The sequence below is a fragment of the Falco biarmicus genome, chromosome Z, assembly GCF_023638135.1.
Source record: "Falco biarmicus isolate bFalBia1 chromosome Z, bFalBia1.pri, whole genome shotgun sequence".
NCBI classification, from domain to species: domain Eukaryota; kingdom Metazoa; phylum Chordata; class Aves; order Falconiformes; family Falconidae; genus Falco; species Falco biarmicus.
Genome location: NC_079311.1, coordinates 80,828,371 through 80,844,156, shown reverse-complemented (window position 1 = coordinate 80,844,156; position 15,786 = coordinate 80,828,371).

The window sequence follows — 15,786 nt, the reverse complement described above, 5'->3', positions numbered from 1 at the left end:
TGAATGAGTGACAGGTCAAGGATGCATGATTGACAGTCTCCAGGGGAGAAACAGCGCAGGTGCACACGCTCGGGGGCATCGGGGGCATATGAAACTGCAGGGTAGAGACTTGAACCTCATGGGGAAGGGGAGCACAGCCCTGCATGGCTGTAACCCCGAGCCCGCTTTATTGGCATGGATACCACCCCAGTCCGAAAGCATTTACTAGTATGAGTCCACTTCATATTTATATTTTCCCAAAACTGACTCACTCATGGCTTCTGTATAATTTCTCTTTCTGTAACTGATTTTTGTTCTAATTTTACTGAGGTTTGTATACCGAAATGTTCTTTTACAAATCACAGCTTTTCATGTTTGAATTATTTATGTTAAGGCATATAAACCCCATACGAATACCATATATCTGTAATATATATGTAAATCTGTAGAATGTATATAATCTAAAACATTAAGAGTGATGAACTACATTTAATTAGCTACCTTAGTAGACAGTTATTTGGGGAATGAAAAGGAAGTTTTCAAAATACCAGGAGAAAAAAAAAATTAAATCAAGGTAAACGGGGAGAAATGCAATCTTAGGTAAACTCTGAATATTTTTCCCCTGTATCCTGTGTTTCATTCCAAGTAAAGCAACAGTCTTTTGAGCCTTCTGCAGATGGGGAGGCTGCTGCTGGCTGGTGTACGTGCAGCTGGGGATGTGCAACAAGCAGGTGCATTGTTTGTAGCTGTTAGTAAGCGGGGAAGTGCCAGAAGTTCCGCATATGCTCTGGTTGTATTTGTAAAGCAGTGCTGGGAGGGAAGGGGAGGGCTTCCTGAAGGATCTGCTGGCACTGGCTTGGCTGTGCCAGGCTGCACAGTGGGAAAGAGCTGGAGGTGGTCATCGGTGCAGGGAATGCAGCTGAGGGTCAGGGAGCAGCTTGCAGCATTTACAGCTGCAATCGGCTCTGTTTTGCAGAGGTCAAGAAGAGAGCAGGGTCCTAGGATAAATTTTGTGGTCTTTGTACAAATGCCTCCAAAACCCTTAATGAGAATTAAATGTTTCTCTTGGGGGGAAAAAGGTGATGCAAATATCTCGTGAATTGAGGTGAAAGGCATTTTGACACAGTAATTCCACCAGTCAAAGCAGTTGTTTGTGTTACACAAGCACACACTTCATGGTAAGAGTCATGCTTTTCTCCCTTATCTAGCAACATCTGTCTTTGTGTATGGTCTAGGGATCTGCCATTTATTTTTTTGCATTAAATTAGCTCTATATGTCAATTAATGCATTTTGGCTTTGTTCTGTCTTCTTTATATCTACGAGCAGGAACTATATTAAGCTAGTAAACAAAGCAGAGAATGTTTTCCCTTGCACTGTGCATCCTTACCTTCTGTGTTCAAGACAAATATATCTGGGACATTCAGAATTGATTAATTCTCTTACAAGGTAACCAGAATAGCTTTTCCCCTAAAATGAGGTCACATGCTAACAAAATAATTTACCATTCTTAATCATATATTACAGTAAGTTATTTGAAATCAGCTGTAGGCCACTCAACTTGTCAGATCCTTATCAATGAGGATAAATGACTAAAAGGAAAACTGCAAAAATATCCTGACTCTTATCTGAGACATTATTAAAATATTATTAGCAGAATTACTCAATGGAGATACACCAATTAATGAAGTCATTCTGGCTGTCCAGCTGCTCCAATGAGCAAAATCAGATTGAACCATCCAGTTGGAGCTCTGACCAACCAGTACGTGCGCAGGGGTATGAGGTGGAAGGAACGCAGAAATGCAAGAATAGACTATGGAGAAAGGAGACCATGAGGAAAAGGTTGGGAACGTCCCACCATGGTGTTGCTTGAGCTAGCCCTGGGCTAGCTGCCTTGAGAAGGGCATTGTGCTGGGCTCGATTCGGCACAGCGCCCAGTGTGGGGGGCTGCGGGGGCATCTCCACCTGCAGGTTTGGGGCACCAGATGCTTGTTCGCACTGCTAAAGAATGAGAGCGGTATTCTCTTGATCAATTTCATTTTATTTCTCCCAGCACCTTCGCCACAGGATTGTTTTCTCTCTAGGTTTGCTTTAACAACACAATTTAGAAACAGGCATTTTCATGCTGCTGCTTGTTTTTCTGAATGCCTGACTAAAGAATGCATCGGGTTGTGTTTGTCAGAGCGTATAAATGGATAGTCTGAAGTGGTAGCTGCAGATGTGGACTTTTAGAATAATAATAGTGGTCTCCATAGAAGGTGATAATAATCAGTTCATTATGTGTTATCAGAACTGGTTACTATTATCATTATTAATACCATTCTCCTTTTGCTGCCGTTGTGTGCAGCCTGGCGTTATTGCCTGTCACTCAGGCCGGTAACCTGGTATCATCTTTGTGATCTGTAGTTTCTCGCATCCAGGATGTGTTTAAATCCTGCCAATTCTTTCTGCATAACAGCTCCTCCTTCAAGCAAACTTCATCATCTTGATTACTGAAGCCCCCTGCCTTTATTCAGACCCTTCTGAACGCTGTCGCAAGGAGCATTTTCCCTCTCCATCATCCAAACCGTGTCACGACTCGTTTCATCCCTCCGGAGAGCTGGGGAGGGGACCTATGCATGTATTTCCACACCCGTTGGGTGGCCGGCCCAAATATATCAATTACTGAAGGTATAAATATCAAAGGAGGAGGAAATGATTTAAACTAGAAGCTAATTCTGGCATAAGATCAAATGGATGTAAATTAGTTATGAAAGACTGGAAATTAGATGGTTTCTAACTACAGGAGGCGTAAAGTTCTGGAACAAGTCTTCAAACACATTAGTGGGAAAAAAATATTTTATGCTGGAGGTTATTATGTTTATCAAGGCAATTCTGTGAGAGCTTTCCTAGAGAAAGAAAATTAAGCTTGTGATCTACATCATTTGGCAACAGCATTTGGATCGTTATTTAAAGATCCAGTTGTTGTTTGTTTGTGTACCACTTCAGTTCTATTAATTGTAGGCTACAGGGCTTGCTGCTACCTCGTGCACAAGCTGGACAGAATATTTTTCCATACTCATACCTTCTCTGACCTGTGAAATGGGGAGGAGGAGGAGGGAAGGGGGTTGTCCTGTGGGTTAGCGGAGAGTAGTCGTACCTAGGGATAGGAGGTACACCAGGGTGCAGCAGCAGCTTCTCGTGGTATTAATCTGGTCGGGGTGCTTTACTTCTTCCCTAACATGGAACAGATTGCTCAATCTGATATCAGGAAGGGACAGTCTGGAAATTATAGCGCAGGTTTTCCTGGCGTCTGCTGAACGGTGGGGCATGGGCCATACCCAAGACTCATTCCAGGTATTTCTTTCATAAGGTTCCTGCTATGCAGGGAAATAATTCCCATTGATTTACCAATCATTTCCCTTCATCTACCAATCATTTCCATTAACTTTTCTTCCTGTAGCTAGTTGCAATGGTGCCTGCTTGTGGGGTTTGGGTTTTTTCATTTTTATTCATTCAGGCATTTATTTTTCTTCCATGGTTCATCATTTGTTATATATGATTGAGATAAATATTTAGGGAAAATGTTTTCATAGTGAGAGTTGTCAAACACTGGAATAGGGGCCCAGAGAGGTTATGAAATCTCTATCCTTGGGCATATCCAAAACTTTTTCCTAAGCAACCTGATTTAACTTTCAAGCTGGCCCTGCTTGGAGCAGACAATCCAATACCAGATGATCCTCAGAGGTCCTTCCAACCTCAAATAATCTGTGGTTCTGTGGAGCTGCAGAATATGTAAACAGTGGTGGATGGGAATGCCTGACAGAGACATCTAATAAACACCCACAAACTACCTGACATTTGTGGTAGCCATGAAGTCCCGAACTTGCAAAGCCATTGACTGGTCCCTTCATCACATATTCTTCTCGTTCATTGATGAGATCTCATTTGCTCTGTGGAGCAGGTTGTCATGTCCACCACCATACAGAGTACCCTTCCTTTCATTAAATGCACGAACGGAATTTTTCAAATGAGAGCTTTAAAATGAGAGAGCCAGAAGTATCAGATGGCAAATAACATGCTTATGGTATGTATTTGAGCTAAGATTCTCAACAAGAAGAACATTTTTCATGAATAGAAAATAAGGTTGGACTGTTCATCAAAGAGATGGAGTTCCACACTCTGTTTGATAAAGTATTTGGACATGAAATTTAAACTGTAATGCCTCGGGGTGTGTATTTTTAAAATTTTGATCAGTTCTGCCTCTTAACAGATAATATTTTACAGGTCTTGACCAGGCACTGGGGCTTGTCAGTGGATTTCTGCATGATGAAAAGTGGTGCATGTGATCAAAACCAGAATACGTTTTTCTGGGTTATTCAAATTCAGATTTTCTCCTAAAGTTCCTGGATGCACCCCTTGGTTGTTGTGACCGAAGTGTAGGACTTAAGATGCACTTTTAGAACTGAACAAGATTGATACTGACAATATAAAGTAGGTTTGGTTTCAACTTTGTGCCAGCTATACCATTTTAGACAAAGATTTTCAAGAAATCTAAAAGTTAAGGATCTTAAAAAAATCCCCAGAATTTAATCCAGTTTTATATTTGTGACACCTTGAAAATACCAGCTTAAACATTGTTTCTAAACCTGCCTTAAAACAGAGCCTATGCAGTTTATTAAATAAATAAAGAGCAAACCTGCTTGTAAGTTTCAGAACTATGGTTTTAATTTGGATTTATAAAAGACAGGACCTGGCAAAGCTTTCTGTCCCTGATTGTCTTTAGCTCATGAGAATATTGTGCTTCCTAATGATGCATGTCACCGTTTTTACTGTCCTAGACTTTAATTCTGGGGCAGTGCTCATATTTTCAACCTATTCAGCAGAAAAATTGTGTTACTGTAGAATCTTCTCAAGTAAGTTGCTTGGAGGTCACCTTGAATAATATTAAGAGCTCTGGCCTCTTCTTGATAAGATCTTTGCTGGAATAATCACAGTCTGGATTGTCTGTTCCTTTAAAAAACAACCTTGGGGAAGATTCAGTGAGCCAACAGAGCTGTGAGCTGCTGCTTTTTATTGTCATGCTGATGAGGAAAACATGGGACTCCTAACAAAAAGGTCATAATGTCTTTCATTAATAGTTATCAGCAATTAAACTAGACTAGTGATGAAATTGGTGCTCCCACCCTACTGCTTTATTAGTTCTGAAGGCTTTGATAGAAACGCAGGCACAGAAGCCCCAACATGGCCTTGCTAGAGCTGGCAGTTGCTCTTGAGATGTTGTTCAAGGTCCAAAAGCCAGGGTGTCGTCAGGGGAGTATTAATAACAACTTAAATGTGCTGCTTTTTTCTTAAGTGCGCCTGAAATCCCTCTTCTCCCTCCCTAGGTTCCTGCACGATGGACACCAAGCAAAAGATTCTCCGACTCCCACCAGGAAGCATAGGGTGTGCTTCCTAAAATGTTTTCATGGGAGAAGATACACCCCTCTGCTCCTCCGCCTGCCAGAGTTGGGGTTAAAGGCTGTGCTCGGAAAGTGGGATCAGCGAGTACCCGGTGGGGTGGACGGGCTTTGGAATGCCTGACTTGCACGCTCACCGCACTTTATATGAAAATGATTTCCTTGCTAACAACAACCATAAATATGGATGAGGTCAGCTAGACCAGGAGACCCTGAATAATGCCGAAATGCCTTATTGATGACAGCAGCGTCTTGCTGATTCACTGATCTCTTGACGGTTCTTCGCTTTGGGTGTCCTGCCTGTGCTAAATTAGAGGAGCACTTGAGAACAGCAAGTGGAAACATGTTCGTGCAGGAAATAGGGGAGGTGTGAAGGACACAAATCTGTGAAGATGTAAAGTGTGTCAGCGTCGTGTATTGCTGAACGCGGCTGGTAGCAAAAGCTGCACTGTCCCCTTGAGGAAATGACATCTGATTCTTCATATGGGTGTCATGCCCACGCTGGTGTGGAACGTGGCAGTAGTACACCCAAACCATCAAGGCCATTGCTGGACACAACGATATGGGACAAGCCCAAACATTTGTATGTGAGGTGACAGAAAATCTTGTAGGCAATGACATTTTTCTCAAGGTATCTCAAAAAAACCCATATGCTTGGGAGACAGATTGAAACATTTGTCAAAGTTCCTCTGTAGTAAACTGCTAGTGGCAGATGAACCAGCTACTGTCTTGTGGTGCTGTTCCTTGCCAGTGAATGAAGGATGCAGGATGAAAGAGAAATTGCCTGTATGGGTTCCATACACATATTTTCAACCGCTGTGGCTGTGCTCGGGAGCAGCAGAGAGGAAAAGCAGATGACAGACTGTCCTTTTGCAATGGGGTGATGGACGTGAGCGATGTATACACACCAAAAACCTGTCCTGAGTATGCCTGGGGTAGCACAGAGGTAAGTTTAGGGAGGTAGAACTTTTGGTGTCTCAGTTCAGCACACATTGTGTACAGCTTCTTAGCCAAAACACTAGTTCTGGGAATCCCGTAAGGACACACTTGGTGGTGGGTCTTCAAGCCTTTCCTGAATTTCTCTGTTTCCTGTACTCTGTCTTATATTCTGTATTAAGCCTTACATTATCTTTCTATCATTGTTTTATTTCTTCGAGAAAAATGTGCAGATGGAAGTGGATATAAACTGAAAATCAAGGACTTTAAGTAAGAAGGCAGTCTCTAATTCAACAGATTTTTTTTTTTTAATATGCAGCTAATTGCATGCATAGTTGTGCACATAGCAACCAATATTTAAGAACTGCATTGCCAGGACTATCAGAGCACTGGAAGCTTCTGCCACATAAACACAAAGACAGCTGCGGCAAATCAGCTAAATTTGTGAAATCTATGCAGGCAAATTAAGGATATGTAGGAAAAGAGATCACTTCTATTAGACCACCCAGTGCAGTATACTACGCAAAGGCATGAACTGTGCACGCTATGCCAGATGTATGAATGTAATTAAGTCTAAACTAAATACAGCAGGCATCAGTTACAGGTAGAAGCCTCAGGCTTTGCTAAGTTCTGCCCTCAAGCCTCCCAGCTCCTTAGAGGCAGAGCCTAGGCAAACGGTGCCTTTTGTATGGAAGAGGCAGACTGAGTTAGGGACCACTTAAGCAAGTTGTATATCTGAAAGTTCATTGGAACAGATGGGATGCACTTGGAGGTGTCCAAAGACTGGGATGAGGTGTGTCTGACCAACCTGACTGCTTTCTGTGATGAGCTGCCTGCCTCTACGGGGAAGGGAAGAGCAGCTTACTGTGTATACTTTGACTTTAGCCAAGTGTTTTAGCTCGGTTTGCTGTAATGTCCTTACAGCCAGACTGGTGAGATACAGACAGTGGATTAACTGGATTAGGTCATCAATCCTTAGCTGATTTGCCTTAGCTTTGCTGTGTGTTCCTGGGCATGTTTGCATTGGCAAACACCAACTGTCACCAGCCTGTGCAAGGATGCAAATGCTGGGTGCTGAGGGGAAGGCTCATTTTTGAAATCAAGCAAACATTAACTTTGTTTTTTCTGTCTCAGCGATGGTTTTGCACCAGCGTGTGCGCCGAGGTTCATATTTCGTGCTTTGTCCAAATCTGTTTGGAGGCTCTAGACCTGACTGGCATGCCGAGCAGCCCCTGCTGCCCCCCCTGCAGGGGAGAAGAACTCCCTAATGCTGAGGCTACTGCCCTTTTCTTGACCTGTATCTGTTCGGTCCTCCCCAGTATGTCACTCAAGAAGGTCACGGCTTGTATCGTCACAGGACATATTCTAGGTATTCAAAAGGAGGCTGGGAATCGCAGAAAAACAGAGATTACAGTGTCTTTTATGGCTCCTGAATAAAGATTCAGCAGCGCAGTCACAGGAGGTTAGCGCCTTTGCAGTCGCGGGGCTGTGGCAGAATGCAGAACCACTGGGTTTAAATATTGCTGGCATGGAACCAAATCACATCTTTGCCTTTCAACAAGAAGAAAAAAATAGCCTAGTTTAAAGTCTTCCCAATATCTCATTTATGTTGGTGTGTACGCCCCCCCCCCCCCCCCCCCGCCCCTCTTTTCTTGGACCGCTTCCTAGTTTCTTACATTTGTATTAAGATTTTTTTTTAATTTTATTTTGTTTTCTTGATGTTTTGGTTGGATTGTGCTGTTTGTTTGTGTTTTTTTTTTCCTGGGACAAACTTTCTCTGTCTTATATCACTGTGACTTCAGAGTAAGTCAGGACTCGTTCTAGATTTACACTAATTTAAAACTAAATGTCAGCCAAAGGAGGTAGTGGATTCAGATGAGTGCCATTGCATAATTTCCTTGACTCCAGGATGTGATCTTCGTTTCTCACCTATGAATACAGCAGATTTTAGACATAAAGCTGACGTGGACAGTTGCCACCCACCCAGGCTGGAAGCACGTGAGTGGGCTCAGCACCGTTTTGGGTGCAGGAGGTGGGCGAAGCCATCGCCATAGAGGCAACCAGGGCGGGTATGTCCCTGTGGGTGGCTGGAATGGAGATGCTGTAGTTTATTCTCTGTAACATATAAGTTCACTTTGATCTTGGGATATTTATAAACTGCTTTTCACTTGTGTGCTGTCCTAATACGCCAGTACTTTTTCATTCTTGGTTGCTCTTGGGTTTTGTGACCGACTCAGCTGTTGCAAGTGTTTTTATCTTATTAGTCTATAGGAGACACTTTCATTCTTCACCTTTTTTTTGGTGATTTTTCTCTGCATTTCACTCTGCAGATTCTCAACCCCTTTTCTCCTGCGCATAGTGTGAAAATAAATATATCTGAAGATATGCAAGGCTTTCTCAGGTAAGCTATGACAGTTACGTTTAGAAGGAAAAGGAAAATATATACTACATCGTGAAGACATAGCACAATATTTTGGGTTTGGTTGGTGGTGGGGTTTTTTTGGTGGTCGTTATTGGGGTTTGGTTTTTTTTTTGTTGTTGTTCTTACAGTTCTACCCACCGCCCTCAAGAGAGTTCTGATACACTTGTCTGGTAATTATATTATCCCAGGTAATTTCAGTTCCTAGAGACCAGAGGATGGAGAGGGAAGACAAGCACAGGAGGGAAATGGAATCATTCAATCATGGCATCTGGAAAATAGTCCTCACTTGGTGGATGTGCCCAGGTGGTTGAACAGTACATCTTTCTGTTAACCAGGCTCCAGGTCAGCCAGCTGCACCCCAGGTCTGCTCTGCAGACCATTCATGGCACGGGCAGTGTGGAATTCTGTCTCAGGCAGGCAAGGAACATCAGCCCTCGGCTCACTCACCCCTGCTCAGCAGCAGCCACAAACCCCTCCTGCCCAGCAGCCCTTCTGGGGGGGGCAATGCCGTAAGCTCTTTAGCCAGGGTGGATCAGGTCCAAGAACACTGAAGCCACACCATTATCATCTTTGTAGGCAGGCTGGAAGTTTTGGCACTCCTGAGCCACCTGGCACACCTCACTCCCAGAATTATGGAATCATTTAGGCTTGAAAGGGCCCCTGGGGATGATGTGGCCCAGCCTCCACTAAGCAGAGGGATGCTAGGAGGGTTTCCTAGATCAAGCTGGCCATGGCCGTGACTGTCAAACCCCTCGTTGGCTTCTTGCTGTGTACCCCCTGAGTTCATACAACCCTGAGCCGAAATTTGCTTTGGGACTCTAGCTTTGAAGAGCTGAATGCTCAAAAGGAACATATTGACTTCCAACAGGGTAATAAAATGCTGCAATCAGACTAATGTAAGCCAGGCCAACTCATCCAAAATTCCTACAGACAAAAAAAATAAATAAAAATCAATCAGTTATCTTAAAGTAAGATGTGGAGGCACTGATGCACTTTGCTGTAGCAGATACTTGGGCATCCACTTGCAAGAATTCTGCTGAAGCCTGCAAAGGAATTAATCCAACTTTCAGCTCAACATCTGTTTTCAACAGAGGGCAGTAAGTAATACATGAGATACCTACCTCTGAGGATAAACCAACAAATTAGTACAGATAGCAAAATGTTCTTTGAGATGAAGGTAATATTCAGTAGCCTCAAGGCAAGGAATGTATTTTCAGTGCTGAGAGAAGTAAAGACTAACAGAAAGCAATTCATGCAACTACAAAGGCTATAAAGGAAATTGTGGTATCAAGGAAGAACATGTATACAAAACATACAAACTACATTCAGGGACATAATTAGGTGGAAGACGAGAGCTGACAATGTGGTAAGTGTCTTTAAATACAGTGAAAAATGAATTGTCACGCTGGGAAAGTATGAAAAAGAGCCACCTGAAACAAGTAGATGAACAAGTTTGAGTGTTCCCTTACACGAGGTGAATGGAGTAAAACATCTGAGCTGACAGAGAGCAGCATCAGGCAAACTTACTAGCACCTTCAACTGCTGGCAAGTTTACTTTCAACTTTCTTCAGTGATAATTGTCTAGCTGTTGGATAATTAGTGTTCGTGTCAGGCTGGTTTCACACAAAACAGATGGAAGAATGATTTTTTGGGGGGGGGGGGGGGCGGGGGAGGGGGAACAATCTGCCACCAAAGGACCTACCTGCATTGCTTGAGTAAGTGGAGTAAGTGTTTGCAGTGTGAACAGTGCCAGGTGCACAGAGGAAGAGGTCTTGCCATGACAATGCAATGGAATAGATACTTGGTGTCAGGGTAATGTATCCCCCCCAAAAAAATAATAAAAATTCAAGTTTCTTTACAGGCAAACTCATCTCCTTTAGAAAAGTTCAGATATTTTTCTTCTCTACATGCAAACTCATTTGACTTAGAAAAGTTTAGATATTTTTATTGTTACGTTATCCTGACTGACCCTTTCATCCCTGAAGTATTAATCTCAAACATATTTATATAGCTGTTTCTCAAGAAAGAGTATTTAATTTGGAACTCTCTTTAGCAATACAGAGAGGAATTCGTTGCTGTGCTCTACCTTTGTGCTTAATCAACTCCTTTCAATGCAGAATCTTATTAGCAACTCCCTTGAGAAGCAGTTCTTGTTTGTGTTGGAAAGCAAAATAAAGTTCTTGTGCGTTCACTGATAATGCGCTAGCTACATGCCACATCTTATGAAGGGCATATCTCTAACGCGTGTCATTTCAAAAAGGCTGGAATATTCATTTATTTTGATGGTGAAAAATGAGTTCTAGAAAGTGACAAAGGTTGTGATTACTCTGTTGACTGGACCCTATTCCAAATTCTCTGAGCTAAGAAGAAAACATCAAACTGTCTAGTTTGATGAGGAAATAAAAAGATCATAACCTGATGAATACCTAAATGAATTAAAATGAAGCAACCCCAAATTCATGTAGTTTCAGCACAAGACCACATAGAATGGACGATGTTTTGGTTTTTCTCTTTGCTAAAATAAGAGATTCAGAAGCTGAACAGGACAAAATAATTTTTCATTACACCTATATCATTCCTGACTAATATTTGATCTGTTCTTAAAGCTTCTCCTAGTGCTGGATAATTTTCTACTTTCCTAGGAAACCTCTTCCAGTGCTTTACAGGTATGTACACATCGTTTCATGCTCCATCCATTTTGCAGACCTCTGAAAATTTGGAGGAAAGTGAATTCTCTCTCTTTCAGCCAAGAAGCAACCAGATAAAGTCCTCATCCCCACCGTCACCCAGCCAGGATTGATGGGGACACAATCTACTAAGTGGGTGGAGGGGGAAATCCACAGAATTTGCATTTCACCCCTTAGCACAATGGGAAGAACCTAGAGCAAAACCTGCACGGCCCTTCCACCCTACCCCGTATTTATCCAAGAGCTGTGAAGTGCCTGTTCTGCTTTAGACTTTTTATGATAGTAATGCAATTCCTTTTGTCAAGAAAAATGTATCTTAACCTGATTTTAAGAAAAAATGGGCATGATTTCTTAATAATTAAGAAAATGATGTCCCTTTAAAAAAGGTCACCCGCTTTATTAGTGTAAGGTTGGCATTCACAGTCACTTAACTACCTACAGAATGAGAATGTCTTTAGCTGTTACTGGAATCTGCGGTGAGCTTGTTGGACGAGAAATGCAAAAAGTCTGGTGAAAGACTAAGCAGGGTCTTTGCAAAAACTGAGGGTTTATTCATCCAGTTAGTGAGGCAGCAGGAGCTGAGGGCTTTCAGGGTCTTGTGTATCTAGGAACTCAGCTGCCAATGATTTATGCAAAATTCAGGAGCTTAAACCCCTTTGCATCCCTGACTACTATGTGTGACTAGCCCAAGGTCTGTATTCCTTGCACATAGGCAGGTAAAATTCTTGTTGGTATTGACTACAATTTGTAGATTAATGTAATGTTTGATGGGCGTATAGCAGATAAACATTAACTACAGGGGCTGCTCTGTCGCATCGTGCATTGATTTTTTTTTTTTTTCCACTTGATCTCTTCAGGCAATCCATCCATGAACTAAGATTCAAGAGTGGAAAGACGCGTTCAGCTGTCAGCTTTCAGCATGGCTCGGTGGAGATGTTGCTCCAGCTCTCAATTATTCTCAACTCTAGAAGACCTACGAAGCAGGTGGGTATGACCTTTGAAAACAATCTTGTTACAGAAGCTTTGGGAGATGGAATGTGGACTCCAGTTGCTTGACCTGATTTCATCAGCAAATGCTGATTCATTGAAATGAAAACATTTCACAGGAAATATAGCAGTTTTGATGAAACTTTCACTAATTAATGGGCAGGAGCCTGTGGGAACTGGCTGCTTTAGGACCAGTTCACCGGACTGCTTGGATGTAATCCACTCCCTGTTGCTCCGAGACATCCCTGCCCATGGCTCACAGGCAAGTTCTGCCTCCTTGCTGCAACGGCAGGAGGTACACCAAGGCTCCCTCATTCCTCCCTTCCAGTCACAATAAACTACTCATCTGTGCAAACTTTGTGGTCCAGCTCCCTCTCACCTAGCTTCCAGCATGTTGGTGAGGGTCAGAGGTAGGACTACAGCTGTCTTCGTCTGTACAGCGAAATTTGTTAGGGGCAAGTACTTCCAAGGAGCAATCCCTGTCCCCTAAAGTCTGGATCTATGGAAGCATTAGCTCTCTCCACCTACCATGCAACATGAAATCAGGCACAGCCTTAGGTAAAGCTGAACTTGACACCAAATGAACTTTGATGAGAACTGCCCCTTGGCAGATCTCTTTAATGACAATTTTGCTAACAGCTTCCTTGATATAGTTACCACCCTATTATTTTAACACTTTTTATGTAGTCTCCTCCCAGATTCTTATAACAAATGGCTTGTAACTTGTGTGACCTTTTGTACCAATATATTACCTGTGACTATATTAATGACACTTTATAAGCAATGAGAGATTTACCATATGAGGCTGTCTGCAGGATTCAGCACAATGTGCTTCAGTCCAGTGGCAAGACTGGACCCAAATTATACCCACATACATATATAATGTACAAAGAATCCTAAATTTATTTGAATCCCTCCGAGGAAGCTGAACCCTGCAATGATTAAACTGCAATAAACTAGCAATTACTGTGCATGCCACTTCCTGAAGAGGAGAAAAAGTCTTGGCTGTAAGAACTATTTAAAAGCAAAATAGATCAGTTGCTAAGTAGTTGCCAAGGTCTGAGCCTCTAAATGGTAAGTACCAGAAATAAAGCATTGTAATTATTTACACAATACTACTTGCTGCTGGGCTTGCCCTTGCCACTTTCTTACTGAAATGAAAAGCTCTGTCCTGGCTTTAATGCCTTGCAGCAGGATGAAGTCCTTGAAAACTGGGACATGGCTGCATCCCCCACAGCTGAATCCCTGGCTGGAGGGCTCCAAGGTCCATGCAGAGCCACCAAGTTTGTCACGACATATTCCCCGTAGATGTCCCGAATTTGGTGGGGTGACTCTCCCTGAGTTTTCTGTGCCTGTTTAATGAGCTCCCCATGCTGCGCTTTCCTCCCTCTCCCCTTCTTTCCTTATGAAAGGATTATCAAGGTTGTGAAAGAGCAGAACATGGAGAGTGAGCTAATCAAATCAGCGAACGCTGAAAAGGTCAAAGCCATTGCGAGGGAATGTTGACTTTCACAAGCTGTCATGGGAGGGAACTGGGGCGTTCGAGCGCCGTGCAGAGAATTCAGCCCAAACTTGAAAGGCAAATATGAATTGCCTCTCTACTCCGAGTGCTGAACTAGCAGGAGCAGTGAGTGAGAGCCTCACTGATCACACCTTCACAGCTCTCTGTTCCCCCTTTCCAAAACCCAGGGCTCAGATCCCCTGTCGCTGATGCATGGCTGCACACCAGCAGACTTCCAGTGACTTACTGGGGCGATGCTTGCTGGCACCGGCCAAGGCACAGCCTGCTCTTCTGCCTCCAGACCCCAATCCCACCACCCAGCTACTCACTGAAACAACTCTGGGAGCACCGTATGGCATTTACTCATTGAGGCCTTTTAGTTTCCCCAGCACAGACATAACTCTCCGAAACTACTTTGTGTGGAGCTGGGGAACAAGTATTTGCCGTCACAAAGAGAAGACAGGAGTGAGGACTTGTGGTTTTTTCAGCTGACATGTTAGTCCTGGCATTCCTCTGGAGTAGACCCAGTTGTCAGAGCATCTGTTCATCTGTCCAGCTTCTCTGTTTAAATATGACCTACCACTTCTCATTTGCTCTCATCTCGGCTGGTGGTTCACCACTTAATCACTTGATTACCAAGGAATAAATGGGGAGGGGGAAAAACAGACTAGGGAAAATTTGAAGTTCTGCAGTAGCTGGAGATCAAAGGGTGGAAAAGTTGACGTATCTTGAAGTCCCCTGGTAATAGCGCTACGTGGAAGCCACCAGGAAGCCATCGTTGGTTTTGTTGTTATAGTTTCAGGAAGAATCACAGCAGGATTTGGGTTGGGAGGGATCTCAAAGCACTATCAGTCCACCCCCCTGCCATGGGCAGGGCCACCTTCCACCAGCCCAGGTGGCTCCAAGCTCCATCCAATAACTCACACTGGAAGGCTCTACTACTAGGCAGCTAACTGCACCTAATGTCGTTTAGCTGAATGGTTTAGCCTAAACTGGCTTACGTGGAGCAGCTTTGGTATCAAGCTGTTCAGCACACACTGTGGCTTGTGTCAAAGCAGGGAAAAGCATTATCCCTGACGGGCATCTTTGTCTAAACAGTTAGTGGATAACGACTAATAAAGGTGTGTTTCTCCTAAGAGATTTCTCTTAATAACTGGTCTAATACAGTATCCATGAGTGGTATTCAGAAATATTTAAACACTGGAAAAGGTGAATTATTTGAAAAGATGCGTTAATCCCCTGTCCCACCACCACTCTGACAAGTACAATTCCAAACGGAAAGTACGGACCTCTTCTTTGGAAACAGAGAAGCTCCTGAAGGTCCCTGATATCAAGTCTGTGTTTCTGGATAAATTCCCGTTTGTCCTCACTCTTTTAATTCAGCTGAGACTATAGAAGATGGCTAGATCCTAGGGTTGGTGCCAGTCAGAAGATGTGCAGAAATAGCAAATAGCAGGGACTCCTTGCATTTTGAGTAATGTAGTCTCCTTCATGCAACCCATTTCAATTGCTTTGCACCCACCCCGTTCTTGCAGCCTTCTCTTTTGGACCAGAAAGGCAGATAACCATCTGCCCCAAAGCAGATGCCAGCATCCCTTTTGGAATGCCTGTCGGGTGGTACTTAGGTACCACACAGCTGCATCTCCCGGCCTCATGGGCTTGGGATATCACTACCCTAAATACCCCAGAAAGAGATGTTTCCTGGTGTTGTTGCTCTTGGCTTGATCTGTTTAATAATGTTTAAGGTTTATTCAATTCCCGTGTTTTATAATACTGTAGAGATGCCCCACTTTGAGTTGTATCAGCCTGCTCACAACCAGCCCGGCCATGCAGTGCCA